The sequence below is a fragment of the Myxocyprinus asiaticus genome, chromosome 31, assembly GCF_019703515.2.
Source record: "Myxocyprinus asiaticus isolate MX2 ecotype Aquarium Trade chromosome 31, UBuf_Myxa_2, whole genome shotgun sequence".
In the NCBI taxonomy this organism is placed as follows: Eukaryota; Metazoa; Chordata; class Actinopteri; order Cypriniformes; family Catostomidae; genus Myxocyprinus; species Myxocyprinus asiaticus.
This window is the reverse complement of record NC_059374.1, coordinates 878,789-905,818: the sequence shown is the minus strand read 5'-3', so window position 1 is coordinate 905,818 and position 27,030 is coordinate 878,789. Positions and strand designations below refer to the sequence as shown.

The 27,030-nt window shown below is 43.7% G+C and overlaps 1 pseudogene; it reads left to right on the top strand.

Moving 5' to 3' along the window:
• Positions 1–244: 244 nt before the first annotated feature.
• LOC127421786 (structural maintenance of chromosomes protein 4-like) lies at positions 245–23,281 on the top strand (annotated as a pseudogene).
• Positions 23,282–27,030: the final 3,749 nt, after the last annotated feature.

Sequence of the window (27,030 nt, the reverse complement as noted above, 5' to 3'; positions counted from 1 at the left end):
GAAATCGTGATTGACCAGGAGACTGCAGATGCCAAGATTTATGGTGAAAAAGGAGATATATTTTGGTCTGTTCTCACCCAAAACCGATTGGATCGCTTCAAAAGAGGTGGATATAAACACTGGAGTTTAAACACTGATTTTTGGAGCTTCAAAGACCTGATCACCATTCACTTGCATTGTATGGACCTACAGAGCTGAAATATTCTTCTAAAAATCTTAATTTGTGTTCTGCAGAAGAAAGAAAGTCATACACATCTGGGATAGCATGAGGGTGAGTAAATAATGAGAGAATTTTCACTATCCCTTTAAGCATTTTAATGGATTTAAATTTCTTATATTTTGTTTCTTGTTTTTGTGTGTGTGTGTGTTTCTGTGTGTTCAGGAAGGAGATGACTATGATGTGATCCCCAACAGTTCCTTCTACGTGTCAAGAACTGCAGGGAAAGATCATTCATCTGCCTATCACATCAATGGCAGGAAAGCCACCTTCAAAGATGTGGGCACGTTACTGCACAGCCACGGCGTCGATCTGGACCACATTCGTTTCCTTATTCTACAGGTAATCACATACAGCTTTATTCTATAAAGGCATTTTCACGGTTGGCCTGTTGCATGTTATCGAGCCCTTTACAGACACAATTCAGTTGAATTCAGTCAAAAAATGTTTAATTTAGGTGAACTGCAGTCCAAGCACACGACCTTAGACTACTGTAGCAGCGCATCATGGTTTTCAACATTGCAGAAAGGTGCAAACCATCATGTGCTGCTGTAGGATTTTAAGGGACTCTCATATCCTGAACTTGGCAAAGGTCATTGTAAATATAGGTCAGAGGTCAACATGTGTCCACTCTACCTTCCCCACTTTAGCAGCACGTAAATATTGGCGTGTGTTAACGTCAAGGCCAACCCCAATATTGTGTATGCTGCTTCAGTGAGGCAGGAGCGAGCCTCCCGTACCTTTATCATTTACATTATCATTCAATTGATTATGACTTATCTACTCCATCTGTGTGCTGTTGTCACATTATAACATTCACACTAACAGATGGATATGATTGTTAGCTTTTGTGATGTCTGCATCTACCTTTGGAATATTTATCTGAACATTTGCCTTGAAGAGCTGGCAGTTAAAACAGCAACAAAACAGGCTGCATGCATTCAGTCTATGAGGACCATACTGACGGTGAAGACATAGTGGCAAACGGTAAACTGAGTCATACTTTGGGCTTCGGAGTACATAGTGTTTAGTACAATACCATTGCTGTGTTATAAGCGTTATTAATATCATGAAAAACTAGCACTGAAAGTTCAAATACTATAGGCTTCAATGTGTAGGGCTCAACATAAATGGGGTAGCACACAGTAAACATCAGGTGGGCAACATACAGCATTCTGAAATTCGAAACCATGGTTTTGCAGTGATTGTATGCATACTGCTGCTGCTGTTTGGCATCTAGTGATCTACTTCTCAAAATTTTCCACACCACTGAGTGCCCCACACACCATTTTCCATTAAATTCAACCCAAATTGTTATCAAGGGGCATAGATTATTTACTTTATACATGGCTAGTAGATGCATTGTGTATGTGTCTTTTATATAACCAGGCGCAGAATATCCGTCATTCACAAAAGTGAATGTGAATGTGAAGTGAATGCTACCAATAATAGAGTAGTACAGATTTTCCCTCAAAATCAGTGTAGAAAATGTGAAAGTCTGCAGATTCCATCTGGGCCTGCATAGAGCCTGCACAAATACTTTTTCAGTAATAAGTATGTCTTTTTGTGGTTTGAGTTTGAATAAAGCCTTGGCTACATTTAGAAAAAATTGCGTGACACCAAAGCAATATCACATGAGCAAGAGTGCTGTTTGTCCATCTATCAGCACGGCTGAGGTTACCTGAAAACAAATCACAATACAGCACAATTGTGAGTGTGATGTTGCTTTTATACAACAGTTCAACGAAAAAGTAAATAAATGACGCTAAATAAAAGGGCTGTCCCAGAAAAACATTTTTGTGTGTCGAACTTCTTTCTTACGCCACAGGATCTGCCACTGCAAGTTCGAAAGATGCACCCAAGCCTCTGTTACTACAACCCCAAGTCCAAAAAAGTTGAGACAGTGTGAAAAATGCTAATAAAAACAAAAAGGAGTGATTTATAAATTATATTCACCCTTTGCTATATTGAAAGCACTACAGCTACACATATGAATTGTTTTTGTTATTTATTTTTTTATTTTTTGTAAATGTACAGTAATTTCAAATCAGATGATTGCAATTTAAGACATATAACAATTTGACGAGTTGAAATAACAAGGCAATGTGAAACAGGAGATGTTAAACAGGTGAAGCAATCATGGCATAGTTTATAAGGAGCCTCCAAAAACAGCCTAGTCCTTCAAGATCAAAGATCATTCGAGACTTGTTAATTTACCAACAGATGCTTCAGCAAATAATCCAGCACTTTAAGAACAATGTTCCCCAAAGACAAATTGGAAGGATTTTGGGCATTTCACCCTCTACAGTGCGCAATATAGTTAAAAGTTTCAAGGAATCTGGTCAAATGTTGATGCATAAAGGACAAGATGAAAACCACTTCTGAATGTGTGTGATCTCTGATCCCTCAGACATCACGGTCTTAAAAAACGTCATTCATCTGTAATGGATGTCATGAACATGGGCTTGGTATAACTTTAGTAAACCTTTGTTACTCAACACCACTCGCTGCTGCATCCACAGATACAAGTTAAGACTTTACTATGTAAAGCAGAAGCCATACATCAACACTGTCCAGAAGCGCTGCTGACTTCTCTGGGCTAGATCTCATCTTAGATGGAAAGTAGAACAGTGGAACTGTGTTTCCCTATCTGTCACTCACTCGACGTTGGTGTCAATGTATTGACACTAGGGGTCACTCTTGGGAGCCCGAGACACATCTGGTCTTTGATAAAAGACCAATGGAAATTGGCGAGTGGTATTTGCATGCCACTCCCCTGAACATACGGGTATAAAAGGAGCTGGTATGTAACCACTCATTCAGATTTTCTCTTCAGAGCCGAACGGTCATGCTCATTGTACCTGAATACTACTGTTCATTCACCTCTGCTGGATCTGACGGCGCATTTCAGCGGCTTCTCCCCCCTCTGCACTGGTGCACTGCAGAGAACGTCCCTGGGCGCTTCAGCAGAAAAACTAAAGAGTATATTTTTTCCCTCTAAAAGAGTATATATTTCTCTAAAAGAGCGCACACACGGAGCGTCTTTTTAAAGATGCTTTTCCGATTGTGTGTTATTCCTGGTTGCACTCGTTATCTCTCGCCTTCTAACGGTCACGATCACTGTCTTTCGTGTCTGGGCACTGCTCACACGGAGACAGCATTCGTGGATGGTCATGTTCTCATTGCGAGAATATGTCCATGGCAACGTTGCGGTCGCTCGGTCCTTTTACCCACGGGTATGAGGCCAGCGCGACTAGCACTGGGGGCGATTTGGGGACCCCAATGGGACCGCCTCCGCCGGGTATCCCACCGCGGACCTCCCATTCCCCATTCTCCGGATGAGTCCGTCGGCTCGTCTCATGGCGAGTTCGACCTCTTATTCGGAGCCCGCGAAAGTGATGAGCTCTCGAGCGCAGCTCGTCCAGTCGGAAGCCTCAGCTGGGCTCCTCCCTTCGGGGTCGATTGCCCAGTCACAGGCTGACGCGGAGATGACGACATGCTTTCCCGGGCAGCCGCGAGCGTCGGTTAGAGTGGATTTCACCGCTCTTCCCTGAACCCTCGCGGCTCGGTGATTGGTTCCTGGGCTCGCGGCGCCGCTCAAAGCCACGCCCCGTCCCCGTTCCTTTCTTCCCGGAAGTGCATGAAGAGCTGACAAGGTCGCGGGAGGCACTTTTTACTGCCCGGTCCCGATCTTTTCAGCTTCCCCGCCCTCACTACCCTCGATGGTGGGGTGGCCAAGGGCTATTCGGCTATGCCCGCAGAGCGCCGCCACCTGGAGCGGGTGCCCAAAGCCCCCATCCAAGGCCTGTAGGTTTACGTCGTCTCTGACGGCCAAGGCCTATGGTGCCGCTGGACAAGCCGCCTCTGCCCTGCACGCCATGGCTCTCCTGCAAGTCCGCCATGGCGCTAAAGGAACTGCACGGGGGTAGTTCCGCCCCGGGATTGATGCAGGAACTGCGCTCGGTGACTGACCTTGCTCTCCGAGCGACGGAGGTCACGGCGCGGTCTCTCGGGCGGACGATGGCCACACTAGTGGTCCAGGAGCGCCACCTTTGGCTCAACCTGGTCGAGATGGGTGAGGCCGACAAGACATAATTCCTTGCTGCCCCCATTTCCCAGGTGAGCCTATTCAGCGACACCGTCGAGGACTTTGCCCAGCAGTTCTCGATGGTAGAGCAGTAGATGGATGCTAGCTGGCATATCCTGCCCCGGCGTGGCTCAAGATCCCGCACCCCGTCTACTCATCGCCAAGGGTGTCCCCCTGCGGTGACTGCACCGGCTCTGCCGCAGCCCACCCCTTCGGCCCGGCCCTGGCGTGGAGCCCACCGCAGGAAGCAGACGCCACCCGTCTCGCGGCCGCCCAGAACCCGTGAAAGGCTTCAAAGCGCCCTTGAGACAGGTGACCCAGGGACAACGAAACCCGCTGCTCTGGAGCTGGTAAGCAGATCTTCATCTTTTTGTTACCTTTTGCATTTTGCGCTGCATGCCCAAGTGGCTGCAGTACTCAAGAGCTCAGCAAGATCGGTTTCCTTGTTCCCTGGGTGACGTATCCAGTGTGTACGGCCATCATCACGACTACCGTCCACCACTCCATTTGGCAGGTTTGGCGCTCCAGCGGCGGTCTCCCGCCCCTGAGTGCCCAGCTGTGGCACAAATCTGCCCCCGATATGACAGTCTCCACGGGTCACGAGGACAGGCCTCTTCCTCCCCATCCCAGGCTGTTCCGGGGGTGGTCACAAGGAGCCAGGTAAGTGCTTCGATGTCCTTAGACTCAGCACGGCCACGACGTGGTGTGGCACATCGAGCTCCGCCCCGCCGCAAGGCCCCACCTGCTGGTACATCCGATGACGTTGTCCCTTTGGTCCCCCTTGCGCGGAACTTGGAGGCATGGCTTGCACTTTCCAATCCGTCACGAGGGCTGGTCCGGACCGTCCGACTCGGCTACGCGATTCACTTCGCCGGGCATCCGCCCAGGTTCAGCGGTGTCCACTTCACCTTGGTGAAAGATGAAAACGCTGCTACCTTGTGCGGAGATCACTACCCTCCTACGGAAGGGCACGATAGAACCTGTCCCTTCAGCCGAGATGAAGAAGGGGTTTTTTCAGCCCCTACTTCATTGTACCGAAAAAAGGCGGTGGGTTGAGGCCAATCTTGGACCTGTGAGTTCTGAACTAGGCTTTACACAGACTCCCGTTCAAGATGCTGACGCGAAAACGCATTCTGGCGAGCGTCCGGCATCAAGAGTGGTTCGCAGCGGTAGACCTGAAGGATGCGTACTTCCACGCCTCGATCCTTCCTCGACACAGACCCTTCCTGCGGTTTGCGTTTGAGGGTCAGGCGTATCAGTACAAAGTCCTCCCTTTCAGCCTGTCCCTGTCTCCTCGCATCTTTACGAAGGTCGCCGAGGCTGCCCTTGCCCCGTTAAGGGAGGTGGGCATTCATGTTCTCAACTATCTCGACGACTGGCTAATCCTAGCTCACTCTCAGGAAGTGTTGTGCGCACACAGGGACCTGGTGCTCTCACACCTCAGCTGACTAGGGCTTCGGGTCAACTGGGAAAAGGGCAAGCTCCTCCCAGTTCAGAGCACCTCTTTTCTCGGTTTGGAGTTGGACTCAGTCTCCTTGACGGCGCGCCTTACGAACGAGCACGCCCAGTCGGTGCTGGCCTGTTTGAAGGTGTTCAAACAGAGAACAGCGGTTCCACTGAAACTACTTCAGAGGCTTCTGGGGCATATGGCATCCTCGGCGGCGGCCACCCCGCTCGGGTTGATGCATATGAGGCCGCTTCAGCACTGGCTCCAGACTCGAGTCCCAAGATGGCCATGGTGCCATGGGACACACCGCGTGGCCATCACGTTGGTCTGTCACCGTCTTTTCAGCCCTTGGACTGACCTCTCGTTCCTACGGGCAGGTGTTCCTCTAGAACTGGTCCCCAGGCGCGTCATGGTCATGACAGATGCCTCCAAAATGGGCTGGGGCACCTTTTGCAATGGGCACACAGCCGCCGGCCTCTGGAAGGGTCCGCGACTGCATTGGCACATCAACTGCCTCAAGTTGTTGGCAATTCTGCTCGCCCTGCGGAGGTTTCGGCCATTGGGACTCTCTAACAGACATTTGCAGAGCAGCAGGATGGGCAACACCCAACACCTTTGCAAGGTTCTACAACCTCCGGGTGGAACCGGTTTCATCCCAGGTAGTGGCACGCAACACAAGCGGATAAGCCCAGGATAGCCGGCCAGGTGTATCGCTTGCACATAGCACCTTCCACCTCCTTTTGAGCTGAAGACGTGCGCCGTTAATTCCCAGTAGTGTTCACAAAATTTGTTCCCTGGTTGACTTCCTCTGAGCCCTGTGGCAGTCGAGTTTTCGGAGAGATTTGCTGCCGGCCCAGTACACGCGCTAACTAAGAGCCCTGTTCTGGGGTAGGTGCTCCGCATGTGGCGGTTCCCTGTAAGGCTATCCCCATGCGATCTATATCTTCCACTAATTCGTTTCCCTGCTGGCAAACTGTGTCTTCCTTAGGCAGAGCCCCTCTGCCCCAGTCTCCATGTTGTAGTAACTCCTCCCCCATTGGGCAGGATCTACCTTGAAGGCTCTCCACATGGTTGGAAAGACCATGTGACGTATTCTTCCACTTAAATATCCCCCCCTCTCTTGGGACGAGGTGTGGTCTCCGCGGTGTCCTCCCCTTGGGAGGGACACCCCCTGACCAGACCTGGCGGCCCAGTCGGATAACCCCCTTCTTTTTTAGGGAGTGGAAAAAGAGAAGGGGAAAAGAGGCCACGACTGGGTTAAGCCTGTCTCTATCTTTGGGTAGTCGACTTGTCTCCAAAAAGGGCCGTTCGACACTCATAACTGTGTTGGGGGAGGTTACGTGTCGACCCGGTGTGCTGGCTATGAGGCACACAGCAAGTCTGCCCACCACACACCGCCAGTTCACGTAACACAGTTCAGCCTTGTGGCGTTTTGTATAGGGACCCCTAGTGTCACTACATCGACACCAACGTCGAGTGAGTGACAGATAGGGAACGTCATGGTTACTGGTGTAACCTCCATTCCCTGATGGAGGGAACGAGATGTTGGTGTCACTGTAGTGACACTAGGGGTCACTCTTGGGAGCCCGAGACACCTCTGGTCTTTGATAAAAGGCCAATGGAAATTGGCGAGTGGTATTTGCATGCCACTCCCCCGGACATACGGGTATAAAAGGAGCTGGTATGCAACCACTCATTCAGGTTTTACGCTGAGGAGCCAATATAAGGTCCGGCCATTTTTTTTTTTTGGTCCGATGAGTCCACATTTCAAAATTTTTGAAAAACACAGCAGTCGTGTTTTCTGGGCCAAAGAGGAAAAGGACCATCCAAGCTGTTATTAGCGTCAGGTCTAAAAGCCAGTGTCTGTATGGGCCAGGGGTGTGTCAGTGCCCATGGCATGGGTAACTCGTACATCTACGAGGGCACCATTAATGCAGACAGATATGTACAAATTTTGGAGCAGCATATACTGCCATCCAGCAACGTCTTTTCCAGGGACGTCCCTGATTTTCAGCAGGACAACTTCAAACCACATACTGTCTGGATTTCAAGTGTATGGCTGTGTAAGCAGAGAGTGCGGGTGCTAGACTGGCCTGCCTGCAGTCCTGACCATCTCTAATAGAGAATGTGTGGTACATTATGAAGCACAAAATGCGGCAATGGAGACCCCGTACAATTGTGCAGCAAAAGACCTGCATAATGGATGAATGGGGGAAAATTCCACTTTCTAAACTTAACAAACTTGTGTCTTCAGTGCCCAAATGCATAATTGTTATTAGAAGAAATGGTGATGTTTCACAGTGGTAAACACTTGACTGTCCCAACTTTTTTGAAGCGTGTTGATTTGAAATTACTGTACATAAAAAATCTTTAAAAAAAAAAAATTGAAATTCACAAGGTAAAACATCATATAATGTGTAGTTGTAGTGCTTTCAATATAGCAAAGGGTGAATATAATCACTCCTTTTTGTTTTTATTAGCATTTTTCATACTGTCCCAACTTTTTTTGGAATTGGGGTTGTAATAGGAAAATGTCACTTCAGAACTACTAACGACAGTTTGGGCTGTTTCTAACACGTATTTGGAGAAACAAGGACTTGTGTATGAGAGAGGGAGCATGAGTGACTATGTGTGTTTATCTGCTTCCATTAGTGATGAACAGTAACTCTGCAGCTGTTTAACTCTGTTCCTCAGCTGTAGTGTGATAGTAATCCGCTCTGATCATGGAGTGATGCTGCCATACGTGCTATCTGAATTATCCTACAAGTGTTTCAGTCACATTCAAGTGTTTTGTTGTCAGACAGAAAACATGGAGGACTCCAGTTTCATTCTTGTTTATTTCTTGGGGAACTCTTATTTTGACACCAACACAGAAAGCGTTGTGTCTTCTACAAACTCTGAAACTTGGGTAATCAGGTAGGAGCCCTGAGCGTGTTTGATTACTCTGTCTGTCGCGACTCTCAGCTTTGATCGGCAGTAATCCGAGTGATCATGAAGTGAAAGACAATGCCGAATGCACTGACTGACAACACACAGTTTGTCAACGTCAACTCAACTTGCTTATAGCACACACAAGACATAAATCTTAAATGCAACAGGGCTGAATGAAAATTCACACATCTGCTCTTACACATCTGCACTGCACTTGCACATTTGGAATGCCACAACCACAAGTGGAGTGATACAAACAGTAAAGCATCCCAGTACTAATGGTGTGAGCTATCAGCACTCGTTGAATGCCTCGTCCAATCTGATTCAAGGACCGGATCTAACTGTTGTATAATGAGTGGTGGTGGTGTAGTGGGCTAAAGCACATAACTGGTAATCAGAAACCCAGGTTGTTGGTTCAATCCCCACAGCCACCACCATTGTGTCCTTGAGCAAGGCACTCAACTCCAGGTTGCTCCAGGGGGATTGTCCCTGTAATAAGTGCACTGTAAGTCGCTTTGGATAAAAGTGTCTGCCAAATGCAGAAATGAAATGAATGAAATTATGGCACATAATATACAAACAAAAAAATCATAACCAGGCCTCCAGACTGCAACTAAAATGGTCACAAATGTGACCAAAAATAATTGATTGCGGCAATAATTTAACATCTAGTCGCCATTGGAGACAGTCGGGTTGTGTGCGTTCATATGTGGTTTCATCAGATATTATCTTGTGAGTTATTGAATACATATTTAGAGTGCACACCATCAGTGTGTCTCGAGCTGCTTTTCACCCGTTCTGTTGAGATGAACTCACTGCACCGCACGCAACAACAAACCCAGCTTGAGAGAACAAATGACTCTTTTGAACCAGGTCTTTTTCATGAATCACCTGAAAAGAACTGAGGGTGTGAACTCAGGAGCTCAGGTTAGCAGTTTGAATCAGATTCATTTTCTCAGCGAATCACCTGTCAGTGAGCTCACAAGTGGGAGTGCAGACATTTCATAATAAGAGACCCATTTGTATTTCGGGCTTCTTTATAATTAAAAGTCCCATATTGTGTACCACTTTATTTCTTCTGGTAATTATTGATTGGGATTGGAGTAGCACAATAAACTGCATCTGGGATTTCATTCAATTTGCACTCTTGTAGTCTCTGTGTCTGGGCCATCTAGTAACCGTAAAGAAAGACTAAGACAATATTTTAAAACAATTTAAATTATTTTATATATATATATATATATAGAGAGAGAGAGAGAGAGAGAGAGAGAGAGAGAGAGAGAGATAGATAGATAGATAGATAGATAGATAGATAGATAGATAGATAGATTCAGCTTTTGACACTTAGGACAATTGAGGGACAATAGTTGTACACAACCATTACACAAGGCGCAAACATTCATTGATGCTCAAGAATACGACACACTACTTATGCATACTATACTTTATGTAAATATCTGTAATGTAGATTCTGAAGAGCAGTACTAAATAAAGTCTTTTATCTCTTATATTTGTATAAATAGTGAAAGGGGTGTGAACATTTGAGACAGAAGGGAATGCAAACTTATCTTCTCAACTATATAAACTGTTTATTTTTTTGTAATTAACATTTTATATTGATTCAAAAGTACACATCAGAGAAAAACACAACACATACGCATCAAATCAACATTTAACATTTAATATCCCTCCCCAATCACCAACCCCACCCTAAACCCCAACGAACCCCCCTGTGATTACATATAACAATACACACACAAATTATTTATTTTTTAAATAATTAAATATATAATAAACATACATAATTAAACTAATCATCTCTCTCTCCATCCCCTCCCGTAGAGACCCCCAAAAATGCTAAATAATTACCCCATTTCCTGACAAGTCCCCAAACCCCAGCCTTATATTTGCGACCTCCTCGAAAGCTTCCACTCTCCCCATCTCCGCACACCACTCCGGAAATGATGGCGCTCTGTCCGACTTCCATCCTCTTAAAATAATTTGTCTGCCAATCATGATACTGGTCAGAACCCAATTATTTTTTAATAATAATTAAAATTTTATAATTTATTTGAGTGCCCAAAACGTCACACAAACAACTCTGAACCGTTAACCAAAATTCTTGGATCTTAACACACCAACAAAAAACATGGGTTTGTCTCCATCTTCTGATTGGCATTGCCAGCAGGTGGGTGTGTCTTTAAGACCAAGCCAATACAATCTAGAGGGGGTCCAATAGAATCTATGTAAAATCTTAAATTGCATAAGGAGCACCCTTGCATTTCTAGATGGAGACTTGATGTTTTTTAGAATCCTAGCCCACACTCCCTCCTCCAATACAAAGTTTAAATCTTTCTCCCATAATCTCCTGATAGAAGTTAAAGCTCCAACCCCCAGACTCTGAATTAACAGGGAGTAATACACTGATGCCTCATGACCTTTTCCAAAAGCAGTAATCACCACTCACAAAGTATCTTCTGCTTTAGGGGAGTGTATGCTACTCCCAAAAACAGTACAGAGCAGGTGGCACAGCTGTAAATACCTAAAGAACTGAGATCTGGGAATCCCAAAATGTTAAACCATATTTTCACTCATATAGCTCATATACTGAGCGTATTAACCTCCCTCACAATCCACTCTGACTAGCAGAAAGGGGACTTATCAATACATAATTTTGGGTTCAGCCATATGCTCAAGGCAACATTTAAATAAATGTCAGAATTAAACACTCTGGATACTTTTGTCCATACCGAGTGCAAATGCGAGATAATGGGGTGTACCTTAACTTCTCTGATTAGTGTGATAGAAAGGCTTTGCAATGGCGAAATAGGGGCAAGAACTTCCTGTTCAATATGAAACCGACCAATGAGCCAAATGTCTGAGACCGAATGCATAATAATAAAACAAAATCTTGGGTAGGCCTAGCCCACCTTTGTTAATCAGCCTGTGCAATTTACTGAAATGTAATTGTAAGGGTGTTCAGTGGAAAGGAGGAGGTGAGAACCGGCTTGACAACTTAAATAATAATTTAATAAACAATTTAAACAAAACACACAACCAAAAACACACAGTACAGCTGTCTGTAATTCTCTCTCTCTCTTGAACTGTCGTCCCCGGCCGCCTTTATCCCTCGCGTGCCCCATCAGGCTGATTGGGGACCGGGTGTGTCTCATTCCAGCCCGGCCCCGCCCTTCTCGGCTCTACACTCCTCCCGGCATTGCCTCAGGCCGGGGAGCCCCCGGCATGACGTACATCCCCCCCCCCTTCCTCTCCGGGGGGGGGGGGTGGCGTGCCCTATGCCCCGACTGCCGGCGGGTCCTCCCCGCCTTCCTCGACCTGGGAGGAGACAGGAGGGGAAAAAAAACAACACAAAATGGCAAGGGAAAGGCCAACACGGAGCGACAGAGAGAGAGAGAGAGAGAGAGAGAGAGAGAAAAAAGAAACTCACCGGTTCTCTGATGCGCCGTCGCGTGGTCCCCAATCACTACTCCACCCTCTCAGGCAGACTGCAGCCGCTCCTCCCCGGGTGGACTGGAGTCAGACCTCCGACCCCCAGCGGACAGAACGCCCCTCCCGTGGGAACTCTCCTCCGCCCCTGGCAGCGGCCCTACCACTCCAGGCGGTCGGGGAGTCGCTTCCCTCCTCCCCCCGCGGACGGCGGTCTTCTCTCGACCCCTCCGCGTTCCCGGGGGACGGCAGGGCACTCCTCCGCCCCCGGCAGCGGCTCCCTCGCTCTAGGCGGTCGGGGAGTCCCGTCCCCACTCGCCTTGCGGACGGCGGCCGTTCCCCGTGTCCGGGTGGTCGGGCTACTCCGTCCCCCGTCGGACGGCAGCGGCGCTCCCCTGGGTGGACGGCAGTGTCGAGGACCCTGCGACGGGAATCCCTCCTCCTTCCCGGGTTTCAGCACCAGTGTAAGGGGGTTCAGTGGAAAGGAGGAGGCGAGAACCGGCTTGACAACTTAAATAATAATTTAATAAACAATTTAAACAAAACACACAACCAAAAACACACAGTACAGCTGTCTGTAATTCTCTCTCTCTCTCGAACTGTCGTCCCCGGCTGCCTTTATCCCTCGCGTGCCCCATCAGGCTCATTGGGGACCAGATGTGTCTCATTCCAGCCCGGCCCCGCCCTCCTCGGCTCTACAGTAATCTAGGACTCTTTCCATTCCATATGAAGGACTTTGCTATGTTATCAAATTGCTTGAAATAAGAGAGGGGGACATTTACAGGGAGAGACTGTAGCAGGTAGTTGAATTTTGGAATACAATTCATATAATAACATTAACCTTCCCAATCATAGATAAATGTAATGAAGCCCATCTGCCCACATCACTCAAACCTTTTTATTAAAAGGTCAAAATTAACACAAACTAAATCAGACAAATTTGCTGGGAATAAAATCCCCAAATACTTAATGCCCTGTTTGGGCCACTGGAAGGCACCCAGCTGGAAAGCCATTTCTGGACAGTACGCTGTCAGAGCCAAAGCTTCAGATTTAGACCAATTAACTTTGTATCCTTAGAACTTGGAAAAGGAATTAATAATTTTGTGGAGGCAAGGCATAGATCTAGTAGGTTCAGAGACAAATAATAAAATATCATCTGCATAAAGCAAAAGCTTATGTGCCACACCTCCTGCCACCACCCCTGGAAAATCATCCTGCTTTTCTTATCACGGCTGCTAATGGTTACAGGGCAAGACAGAACAATAATGGGGAAAGAGGGCAACCCTGTCGAGTGCCCCTATTCAGAGTAAAATAATCTGAAATTAATCCATTTGTTTGTACCGCTGCTACAGGGTGTCTATAAATTAACTTAATCCAACCAATAAATGTACTCCCAAACCCATACATTTCCAAAATCTTAAAAAGATAATCCCATTCTACCATATCAAATGCCTTTCGGCGTCAATTGAGATGGCAGCGATCGGAGATTGATCATTCGCCACTGACCACATGATATTGATGAAACGCCTAATGTTATCAGAAGAGCTGCGGCCCCAAATAAACCCCACCTGATCTACACTACCTGTCAAAAATTTTGAAACACTTGACTGAAATGTTTCTCATGATCTTAAAAATCTTTTGATCTGAAGGTGTATGCTTAAATGTTTGAAATTAGTTTTGTAGACAAAAATATAACTGTGCCAACATATTAATTTATTTCATTATAAAACTAAAATTTAATAACAAAAAAAAAACATTTTTGAAATTGATGACTTGGACCAAATAATAAATAAAAGCAGCCAATAAGTGCCCAACATAGATGGGAACTCCTTCAATACTGTTTAAAAAGCATCCCAGGGTGATACCTCAAGAAGTTGGTTGAGAAAATGTCAAGAGTACATGTCTGCAAATTCTAGGCAAAGGGTGACTACTTTGAAGATGCTAAAATATAACACAGTTTTGATTTATTTTGGATTTTGTTTAGTCACAACATAATTCCCATAGTTCCATTAATGTTATTCCATAGTTTTGATGACTTTACTATTATTCTAAAATGTGAAGAAAAAAATTATAATAAAGAATGAGTAAGTGTTTCAAAACGTTTGACCGGTAGTGTGTATATATATATATATATATATATATATATATATATATATATATATATATATATTAGAGATGTCATAACTTTACTTAATCGGTTAGCCAGAATTTTTGACAATATTTTTACATCTAGTTGGATCAGGGAGATTGGATGATAACTTTTACACTTGCTTGGATCTTTGTCCTTTTTTAGAATCAGACTGATCCGGGCTTGTGTCATGTATATTCTTCTATACATTTCAGTATAAACTTCTAACAAAAGTGGAGTTTAGTTTTAGTTTGTCAGTTTAGGGAGATCTAATGGTTCCACAAAGTTTCTAATATTTTCATCAGTAGACGAAGACGTGTAACTACAGAGATCAAGATAGAACTCTTTAAAAGCATTATTAATATCAATGGCTGAGGTAAATATTTCACCACCAGCAGATTTCACTGAGGGAATGGTAGAAAAAGACTCTCTCTGCTTTATATATATCTAGCCAAAAGTTTTCCTGCTTTGTCCCCCGACTCAAAGTATGACTGTCTTACCCTGAATAAACAAAACTCCACCTTCTGCTACAAAGTAGTATTATATCTGTATTTCAGTTGGGTCAATTCTCTGAGGCCATCAGACGACATTCAGCGCTTCAGCTCAGCTCTATAGCCAATAGGCAGAATAAACACAAAGCACGTGTAGATTCATTCACAAAACTGTCCCGAAGGTGTGTTCCTCCACAAAACAAGCTCCAGCTGCTAGTGGTACCAGCACAAAAAGAAACAAAACAGGCGCCCCGTTTCCTTGGACGGTCAAGTGAATGTTCAGTGAGTCAAGCTCACTTGAGAGCAACGTGAGAAACACACCATGAATTCCTCAGTCCATTGATTTTATGAAGGACATCGCTTGTTGTAGGCATGTAAATATTTTGCGACCATCCTTAGTATCTATTCTCAATTTGGCCAGGATCATCAGTGCAAATGCAACCTTCCGGTGATGTAAGTTTCTTGAAGGAGTGTTACTACACAAAACAAACTGCAGCCACTAGGCAGAACCAACACAAAAAGAAACAAAAAGGCGCCCAGCTTCCTCAGACAGTCAAGTGAATGTTCAGTGAGTCAAGCTCACTTGGAATAACATGAAAATCACCAAATAGATTACTCACCCCATTGTCTCAATGAAGGACAATGCTTGCTGTGGGCATGTGAGTAATGTTCTCAATTTGGCCGGGAACATCAGTGCAAAAGTGATCTTCTGTTGATGTAAGAGTTTCTTGCATTCCTTGAATCGATCACGTTTCTCTCTTGTCGAATTCGCAAAGTCTGGGAACAAGAAAATGTTGTGGTTCTTCCAAGAAAGTTTTCCTTTACTCCTCGCCTCACGTAAGATGAGATCTTTGTCGGATGATCTCAGAAATTTGGCCAGAATTGATCGGGGCTTGTCACCCTCAGCCAATTTCCGAGCCGGAACTCTGTGAGCTAGCTCGATTTCCATTTTATGGCCTGTTATGTCGAGCAGACACGGGAGGAGCTCATCTAGGAATTTCACCATATCTCTGCCTTCTTCATGCTCAGGAATTCCAAAAATTCGGACGTTGTTTCGCTGATTACAATTCTCAAAGTCTTCTAACTTTTCCCAAACGCATTCCAAATCTACTTTGGTCGCTAGCGGGTTAGCAGCTAATTCCATCTCCGATTCACTCACAAAGAACACTTATAATGGAATAGTGATGTGTTTTATATGAAATGTTATACTCATTCACAATTTTCAATTCGATTTCCCTTCAGTGTTACTGCAAAGCACATATAGAGCTGCCACTGAGCAGTGTTGGTTGTAATGCTTAAGTTTCAAGGCACAAGGAACACAAGATCAATGAATATAAGATTTAGGCTAGTGGCAATGCAGCTGTGACCTGATAGTGCAAGTTTCATCAATTGGCTGGTAACTATCTCACACTGACCTTATGCCAGCAGGACATCTTTTTTGTTGAGCCCAGAGTTCTCTCACTCAATTAAAATAAAGTTGTTTTAAGGGTGTTTTTAGTTTGTTTACATGTAGATTTTGTGCTGTTGGTGTGTGGGTGAAGTGGAGCGGATTTAATCCATATAAAGATATACAGGTGTTGAGTATGTAAATGTGTTCTCTATCATGTCATTGTCAGGGTGAGGTGGAGCATATTGTAATGATGAAGCCCAAAGTTCAGACAGAACATGATGAAGGTGTGCTGAAGTATCTGGAGGACATCATTGGCTCGTGTTGTCTCAAAGAACCCATCAACATCCTGTGCAGAAGAGTGGATTTGCTCAATGAGTAGAGAGTAGAGAAGGTGACACACAACCTGATGAAACATACACCAGCAAACATCATCATCATAATCCACAGCAACAGTCAATACTTCAGTCTATTTTTGTGCCGTATATTACGTTTAGTATTGTGTCACTTGGCAGTGTTCTCATGTTTTGCTCATGTGATGTACATCCTATGTAAATGGCTTGATGTTAGTGTTTTGGTGTATGTGTATGCAGCTGAATCGAGTGAAGCTAGTGGAGAAGGAGAAGAGTGCTCTGGAGGGAGAGAAGAATAAAGCTGTGGAGTTCCTCACTTTAAAGAATGAGATCTTCAAGAAGAGGAGTCTGCTCTGCCAGTTCTTTGTGTAAGACACACGTCCACTGAACTCCTTATTAAATGCTTACAAACCCTACTTAAGGTCAACATAAAATCAAATTTGACTATTTTCTTTCTTAACAAACGGTCCTCAACTGATTGTGAACAACCAGTTTCACTCAAAAATGCATCAGATTATGCAAGTGAAATGTTGACTTTTTAAACACCTTTCATCAGGTTCCTTTACAACCTCCTGTGTATATTCAGTAATTAATTTTGTATATAAAAATATAAAGTGCCTTCATGAGCACAGTTTGGGTGGGGCATGTGGAACGGCACTTCTTTTTTTTAAATAGCAAATAGGCTTTAGTTAGTAAGTTTTTCTGAGGATGCTCTTGTTTTTCAGACATGATCTAGAGAAGCGTGTGTCAGCGAGAGAAGCTGAAAAACAACAGATTCAAGAAGACACGAAAGAACTGAGTGACAAGAGCAGCCAACACTCAGAGGAGATGAAGGGGAAGAACGAAGAGCTGAAGAACGTGGAGAAGTGATACACCATCTCATGTCACTGAGAATGAATGATACACATCCACTGCTAGTGTCATGTCTCTTTATATAGTAGCTTTGTCCTCCGTTGATCAGAATGTTGTTTCTTTACTCTTAAGGAAACTGACGGAGCTGACAAAGTTCATCGAGAACCAGAAGAAGAAATTTACCCAGCAAGACCTACAGGACGTGGAGGTGTGCGAGAAACTCAAACACACCAAGAGCAAAACCAAGAAACTGCAGAAACAGCTGCAGAAAGACAAGGTGAGACATCCGTCTGTCTGCTGGTACTGTAAGAGTGGTTGACCACTCTTCATCCATCCTGACTTTACAATCATGCCTGCCTTCATAAAGCCCCAATGATCTGGTGCTGAAAGTGAGAGGTTTGGAAGAGGAGGCTTGTGTAGTTCTGTTTGTGCAGTAGTTTGTCACTCAGAGGGTCATGTGTTTAGATGTTTTGTAAGTGTTTGTTGTGTGTTGTTCAGCTGGAGGAGTTGAGGAGCGTTCCTGCGAGCAGTGAGAAGATCATCATGGAGGCGTCAGCTCAGAAAGAGGAGCTGGAGAAGAAGAAGCTGCTGGAGGAGCAGAAGTTGGCTCAGGTGATGGAGATGTCTGAAGGAGGAAACCAGCGGCCTGCAAGAAGATAAAGAGGTGACAATCATCAGATTCATCAGCTCACCGAACACTATCACAACATACACACACACAATCATGATGTGTGACACCACTAAGACAGTGTGTCCTGTTCCCCTTAAATACATGTCTGTGCTGCTGGAGTTTGAATTTGACATAATATTCATTCAGACAGGGGTGTGTGGTATGAAATCTTATGTCACAATTTGATTCACATTATGTAGAAGTCAAGAGCATCTTGGGACGACTGGTGCACACACACTGATTGACTGACAGCAGAACAAGCCAGTGACATCATACAGATAAACGTGTGTCTGTGTGTCTCAACAGGGTGATCTGGGAGCGATCGATGAGAAGTATGACATCACCGTCTCCTCCAGCTGTGGATCTCTGGATAACATCTTAGTGGACACTATCAACATCGCACAGAAGCGTGTGACCTTCCTGAAGACACAGAACATCGGTGTGGCCACTTTCATGAGGTAATGCTTCTGTCATGTCCTGAAAATGGAAAAGAGTTTTTATATTTACTCAATTTCAATCTAGTTTCAGTTTGTTTTGAATTGTTTTTAAAGTTCTTTATTTCATTTGTATGTTTGAAAAAGAAATATATAGTTATAGTATATATGGAAAAGAAATAGTTATAGGTGACTATAACTGTAGAATAGTTATAATCATCCTGTCACGGATCCTTCTGACCCACCTACCAATTTCACTCAACCCTCTCACCTTTCCGAATTCTGATCACCCACACCTGCCTCCAATCATTGCATCAATCAACCCCTCTATATAAACCTCACTCCCCTTCCATTCTGTGTCTGGTCTCAACTTCGTGTACAGACTCACTTACCTGTATCTCCAGCGTTAAATGCCATCACGATTCCTCTCCAGCGACTCTTCTACTCCAAACGTTGCCTCTCCAGGGACTCCAGTGTCCATCTCCTCAACGCAAGCTTTGTTGTTGCAAACCCTCCACCTCAAGGAAAGTCACCATCTCTATCAGCATTAGTCTTCATCACGTAAACTATCACCACTGCAACCCAGTACAGTCACGTCATCACATACCTGCTGTCTTTGTTTGTGTGTCAGTAAATACCTGCTTGGGTTCAAACATCATCCTTGAGTCCGAGTACACATTACACATCCCTTATAACAGGCACCATAAATCATTCCATCTATCAGAACATGTGACCTGTGCGAACTGTGATTGGTTGTTTTGCATGTCAATCATATGACTGCCTCTTGTGTAATTGGCCGGTTTTTTTGACAGAATAAATCTTATAATGGAATTGTGACGTGTCTTATACGAAATGTTATACTCATTCACAATTTTCAATTCGATTTCCCTTCAGTGTTACTGCAAAGCACAAATAGAGCTGCCACTGAGCAGTGTTGGTTGTAATGCTTAAGATTCAAGGCATAAGGAACAACCTAACCCTTGATTGAAAATATGAAAACAAACATCCTAGTTCAGGTTTTTTAATTGTGTTTTAGTTAACGCAAATGTTTGTGTCTTTTGTAATACTGTAGCAGTAATAGCCTTTGTCATCTCTCATGAGCATGAGGTGTGTTGTTGTGCAGATGAAAGTGTCATGAGATCCATCTCCACTCTAGAGAACATTCCTTGTCTGTTTGACATGGTGCGTGTGAAGGACGAGAGCGTGCGTCCGGCGTTCTTCTTCGCCCTCAGACACGCTGGTGGCTAAAGACCTGGAGCAGGCCACACACGTGGCGTCCAAGAAGGACAAGCGCTGGAGGGTGGTGACGCTGCAGGGCCAGATCATCGAGCATGCCGGTCTGTTTGTGTGCAGCTCTCGTGTGTTTGTGTGATGCTCATAAAGAGCTCTGTGTCACTCTGATGTGATCTCTCTCTATCAGGAACCATGACTGGAGGAGGAGGACGAGTGATGAAGGGCCATATGGGCTCCTCAGTCTGTGCTGATGTCACTCAAGAACAGGTCTGATTACATGCTAACTTGAAGCGATGCACTGATACAGGTAATGCAATGATACTGACATTTAAATAAAGACTCGTTGCCTCTTTCTGTGCCCATCATAGTAAGGAAAGACTAAGAAGTCAATTTTAAAAGCTATCAGCCGATTAATCTGTTATCGGGTCTTTTCCACCAGCTGAGTTATCGGTATCTGCAAAATCCACTATCGATCGATCTCTAAAGTTGATCATTATTTTTGTATTATGGCTGATATACACTTTGTCTTAAAAAAATAAAATCAAGGGTTTTGTAAGACTCTAGTTCAACTATTTGAATGATAAACATTTTATTACACATTAAAATATAGAATTCAGAAAAATAAAATTATACTTAAAACAGAATCTAGAGAAATAAATGCAACCGATTTTCTAGGGCCCTAGCTGAGACTCCAGCGAGTGTGTTAAAATCAAACATCTATAATGGCATGGATATAATGGTGTGTTGTTGTCCTCTTGAAGACTTTGAGGCGGCATCCACTAAAGCAGGAAAGGTTGAGTCAGAAGTGAAGAGACTGCACACACCCATTGTAGACATCAACAGTCACAAACTGAAGAACCAGCAGGACAAACTGGACCAGATCAACTCACAGCTGGATGAATGTTCCTCGGCCATCACTAAAGCTTGGGCGGCCATCAAGACTTCTGGACTGTCAGTGACACACACATACATCAACATCTCTCTGCATTTATTCACGGTTTTGCAAGGCAGTGATGCAGTAATATCCTTTACATGTTTAGAGAACCCAAATGATAATAATTTTTTAGTTTAAGGCATTTGATGCAAATTAAATGCATGTCCTCTCTGCTGGTTCAGGATTTCTTCTTTTAATGTCAGTTGTCAAACAGCTTTCTTTGCTGATGCGCCATCAGTTGCTTTATAACTGCAGAAGCTCCACTTCAAAAAAAGTAGAAATGTAGTTTAAGTGTGGACTCTGTTTTTGTTGTGTCAGTACTGTGGAGAAGTGTGAGGAGAGTGTGTGTCAGCTGGAGAAGGACAATGAGAAGCTGATGGAGGAACTGACGGAGCAGCTGAAGAAACTGGAAGAGCAGGCCGGAGAGATCATGAACACTTACCAGCAGGCGGAGGTACATCTCTGTCCATCATCCGTCTCACTGAGGAGATGTGTGTAGAGCTCAGACTGCTCATGTTTCAGTGTGTTTGACCTGTACAGGAAGCACTGCCGGAGGTTCAGGTGCAGCATTGTGCCGTTCTGCAGGAGATCAAGGCTCTTCAGGAGCAGGAACACACACTAAAGAGTCTCTGAACGTTCAGCTGAAGGTGGAGCACATCGACATGGCCATCACTGAATTCCAGAATAAAATCAAACACAGGGAGAAGGAGGTACATCACACACACAAACTGACTGGACAATACATTCACTATATATTTGCTGGCCATTTTAAATAAAAGGGGATTTTGCTTCCTAAAAAGTGTGTCATTCAAAGCAGTGCTTCTCAACCGGATTTGTCTAATTTCTGGTGAACAGATGAATTTGAATTCAATTCCCATAATTTCATTGGATGCAGTTTTTGACATTTAAAACCACAGATATGGGAATTTATTTTGTTTTTTCTCTGTTGCCCTTGACCTGTTTTTGCCAGAATGTCGTCCAACAACTGACTAGTCGATTAGTGGGCTCAACTTCTCACATTAATGTTTTATTAATAGTGAATAACAGTCAGCACAGTAAAAGCTTCTGCAAGAAGTTTTGTCTTTTTAATGCTTTACGTTTAGTCCATTTATGCACCACATCAACAATACATTTCACGACGATCATTGACGTTAAATCCTCTGCTGTGAGTAATGTTCCCGTGTTTGTGAGGTGTTGTGAAGAGATTAAAGTCTTTTGCTGATTCTGTCTGACACTGTTTAAATAAATTCAGTAAAAAAGGTTTAAACTGCTTGATGTCGTGATCTAGATGTGTACCCGCATCATTAATGTGCAGCAAGGATCGCCCTGAAGCACTCCGGTAACATTGAAGCGTGTCTTTCTGCATTCAGGACAGCGTTAAGCTTTAAGACATTTGTTTTTAAAGGTGTCATGGCATGAGATATTTTTACACATTTTCTCTTCGGCTGAAGAGAGCAGGACAGAAAGCCTCTCATTCCTTTTTAATTGTTGATCTCTAAACATTAGTTTGTCAAGACCCCTTTAATAATGTCCAAAACTCTCATTCAGTGATTCATTCGTGTCATCAGGCGAAAATGTTCTCTGAAGTCCCCATGTGGCATTTTCATAAATATTCAAATGTTTTGTTAAATAATGTGTACTTAAATGGGCAAATACGTAAATATAAAGATGTATATTGTCAAAAGAGTGTAAAACACTGATATATTGATTGTTTAGCTGTTTAAGCCAGCGCTAGAGTGTGATGAGTGTTGTTGTGTGTGTGTGTGTGTGTGTGTGTGTGTTTTAGGCCAGTAAATTCACACTGCACTCCATTGATGGAAACGCAGAAGAAGATCTGCCCGCACTGACTGCTGATCAGCTGGAGAACATCAGCAATCCAGACATCATGAAGAATGAGATCGCTCTGCTGGAGGAGTGCTGTGGCAACATGAAACCGGACCATCGCAGAGTTTAAGAAGATCCACAGGGGCCTGGGTATCTCAGTGAGTATTGACGCTGACTATCACCCCTGGAGTTGCGAGTTCAAATCCAAGGCGTGCGGAGTGACTCCAGCCAGGACTCCCAAGCAACCAAATTGACCCGGTTGCTAGGGTGGGTAGAGTCACATGGGGTAACCTCCTCGTGGTCTGCTACAGAGACTGCATGAGTTCATGGCAGGATTCAACATCATCACCAACAAACTGAAGGAGAACTATCAGATGCTCATGCTGGGAAGAGATGCCGAGGCATCATGTTCAGGTGGTCAATAAAACATAGTGATCATTTTGACCTTTAGAGGTTGATGATGAATATTTTCACCTCCCGTCAGTTATCTTTTATACGCCGAGTTTGACGGTGTTGTATGTACTGTGTCATCAGTGTGCGTCCTCCTAAGAAGAAGATCTATAATCTGTCTGGAGGAGAGAAGACGCTGAGCTTTATGGCGCTGGTGTTTGCTCTGCATCACTTCAAACCCACTCCACTCTACTTCATGGATGAGATTGATGCTGCGCTTGACTTCAAGAACGTCTCCATTGTGGCCTGCTACATCTATGTGTGTACTGCTGTCTTTAACATCCACTGAACACAAAACATGACAAGTAATGTGTCTGTCCATACTGAACGTGAAAATGCTGCATGACACAACAACAGATAGGGATGTAAAAAAAACCTGATACTTCTGTACCAAGTCTACACTAAATAAAAACATTTAACAATACCAGTGTTTCTGCAGTACCAGTAGTACAGAGTACCGATTAATTCTGCCCCTGCACACTATTTGACTGACCCATGGCTCACACGCTTATTTGAGTGCATGTTCTGTTACTCCTTTAACACTGAAATGCTGCTGATTGTCGTGTCTGAGCCGCTGCTCAACCGGAGGGACTGAGAAGAGATCAGAAGAAGAGTGCTCGTGGTAAATGTGGTCACACTGAGGCGTGCATAAACAAATGGTCAAAATGGCTGGCAGACGAGGTATTTCTGTAAACACAGTCAAGTTATTGCAAACAGGTGACACCAAAACAATCAGGAATGTGTTAAAATATCTTAATATAGAGCCACTGCAAGGTCTAATGATCAGATCGGATATTAATATCAAACAACAATACTGAAAAGAAAAAACACACTGCTATATTGATAAGAAAACCACTCACTGTTCTTAATTTATTTCCTTAATTTATACTCTAAATAATTACTCAGGTAAACAGTTATAATAATATCAAGTCAATAATGTAAAGCAATGTTTACATAATTGAGAAACACTGTGAAGGAAACATGACATTGTTTTAATTTACACTTCCTGCCTAATATTTCGTTGGACCGCCTTTAGCTTTGATTACGGCACACATTCATCGTGGCATTGTTTTGACAAACTTATGTAGCATCACAACATTTATTTCTGTCCAGAGTTGCGTTAATTTTTGGCCGAGATCTTGTATTAATGACAGGAGAGGCGAACCACTCCCTAAAGTCTTCTCCAGCACATCCCAAAGACTTTCAGTGGGGTTAAGGTCAGAAAATCCATTGATGGGATAACCTGGTCATTCAGTACATTCAGGTAGTCAGCTGACTTCATTTTATTGCCTCATAACGTTGCTGAGCCTAGACCTGACCAATTGAACCAACCCCAGATCATCACACTGCCTCCAGAGGCTTGTACAGTGGGCACTATGCATGACTGGTGCATCGCTTCATGCGCTTCCCTTATTACCCTGATGCGCCCATCGTTTTGGAATAGGGTAAATCTGAACTCATCAGACCGCATGACCTTTTTCCATTGCTCCACAGTTTAATCTTTATGCTCCCTAGCAAACTGAAGTCGTTTTTTCTGATTAGCCTCACTAACAAGTAGCTTTCTTGTTGCAACACAGCTGATTAGTCCCAATCCTGTCAGTTCTCATCTCATTAAGCATGTGGAAATGCTCTTAATTTCACTATTAAACATAGCTGAGAGTTCTACTGTCGATGTTTTCCGATGTGACTTCAAGCATTTTAGTGATCTCCGATCATGATCATTCAAGATTTGTTTTCCGACCACATTTCTTCCGTGAAGCTGATGGTTTACCACTATCCTTCCAGGTTTTAAAATGCATTGGACAGTTCTTAACCCAATTCTCCTTAGATGTTTTCTTTGCTTGATGCAGGCCAATAATTTGCCCCTTCTGAAACACAGTAACATCTTTTCCACGACCACGGGATACATCTTCCGACATGATTAAGAAATGAAAAGCTATACACTGTATCAGTTAGGGTTACAAAAGTTGTTGCCAGCTGAAACATATTAATCACTGCAATAATGATCCAATCATATTCAGTATCTGCTTATGTAAAGCCAAACAGCAACTTATTTCTTAGTGTATTTACCTAAATATTTAATGTTTTCAATAGGCTAAATGAATGTCTTCATATATACCTATTTTGCTGTGATATCGATGTTAGTATTGATTGTTGTGATATTTTACTGGTATTGGTACTGACTACAAAATTTGTTGGTATTGTGACAACACTAATCACAGCCAATCCAGGGCTCCAAACTAACATTTGAGAGCAGTGGCACCGGTGCAACCGAGTTCTACATATGGTGGGTACCAAACTCAGCAGGTTTTAGTAGGGATGCACCGATCCGATACCTGGATCGTTATCGGCTCCGAAACTGATGTTTTTAGACGTATCAGGTATCGGTCCAACGAGCCCGATCCAAATCCGATACTGTGTGTTAATAATGTTCGTTACCATCAAGCTCAAAAAATGACATAAAAGAACCATAAAAACACCATTAAAGCAGTTCATATGACGTGCATTTTATTCAAAGCCACTTAAAGATGTGTAATAGCTCTGTGATTCACAAAAGGCAGTTTAATAAGTAAATATATAAAATGCCAGCGCACTAGTGAATGGCACTGCTCTGTTGACACACACACTCACTCTCACACACACTCACGCATCCTCAGAGCAAGTGCCACGCCCCTCTTAGTCCCTTAATTTCCCTGGCAGCACCCAGCTCCGCCCCACTCAATCTCAGGCCAATCAGGACACCCTCACAGGTCTTATTAACAGCACATGTGCCCACAGTTTCTCCATTTATTCTTGTTTGTTGAACTGTGCAGAGGACTGTGATCTCTACTCACTGTATTTTTGTGTGCGTAATTGACAATGTAAGTGCCTTATGTACTGTATTTTAAAGATTATTTTGTTGAACTTGAGTTTGGCCTAAATGCGCTTCTCATTTTCATGCATGTTATAATTAATAATAATTAATAATTTTCTTTATTTATCACACATTATACATTTGCACATATACAGTGAAATTCTTCTTTTTCACATATCCCAGCTAGGCTGGGGTCAGAGTGCAGGGTCAGCCATGATGCGGCGCCCCTGGAGCAGATAGGGTCAAGGGCCTTGCTCAAGGGCCCAACAGTGGCATCTTGGCAGTGCTGGGGCTTGAACCCCTGACCTTCTGATCAGTAACCCAGAGCCTTAACCGCTGAGCCACCACTGCCCCCAAAACATTTTGAATTATATTTTAAGATCTAGCTGGCCTTCAGCACTGTCATTGTTAGATTGCCTGCTTAGATAGGCATGTGCTTTAGTTGTTTCAGATATGCATTTGTTGGGATTGTGGTACATGTAGATAGTAGCTTCATGCACCGTTTAGTTTAGTTTACTGCCTGCTAGTCTCCTAGTTTAGTGTAACATTTGCAGATGCTATTTCCCTGAGGTGGAAACCTTGTATGCCTGTTTCTTTCCCTTTAGAAACCACACACTCACAAACTCCCATAAACGCATGCTTGGATGTACAATAAATACTCTGAAACCTGACCTGATTAGACCTGTTCTCACCCACAGTCCCACTGGTTTCAAGCCAGCTGCCTACTCACTCCTGACCTCTCTCCTTTTCATGGTGTTGCCTTCTTGAACATCAATGAATGTTTGCACCTTTTGTATAGTGTACGAGTCCTTCAATTGACCCAAGTGTGAAAAGCTGGATGTCAATATCATATAGACATTGAAGAACAACAGAAAATGTTGGGAAAGCAAAGAATGTTCAGTAGTTGGGGAAGTTTTCTTAAGAAAAGTGGGCAGCTTTACTGCTCAGGACAAAACATACACACAAACCATTTTTATTTTAAAACTTTGTTTCCTAAAACCAGTGTTTTCCAAAGTATGCCGTAATAGAGAGTTTTTGAAAAGCTCAATTTTCAGTGTGGACGAGAGTTGTAAACTGAAAAATCAACATGTTTTCAAATGAAACCTGAGGATGTGGCCTCAGTCTTATATTTGAGACAGACATCAATAAAGACATGCTTTATTTATTGGATTTAATCCTTTTACAAACACTGAAACTGTTCAGGCTATGAATGAAATAAACATTTATTGTTCAAATGGCTCATGTAAGTGTGATTTGGAATATTTGAACAGACAGAAAAATAAAATCACTG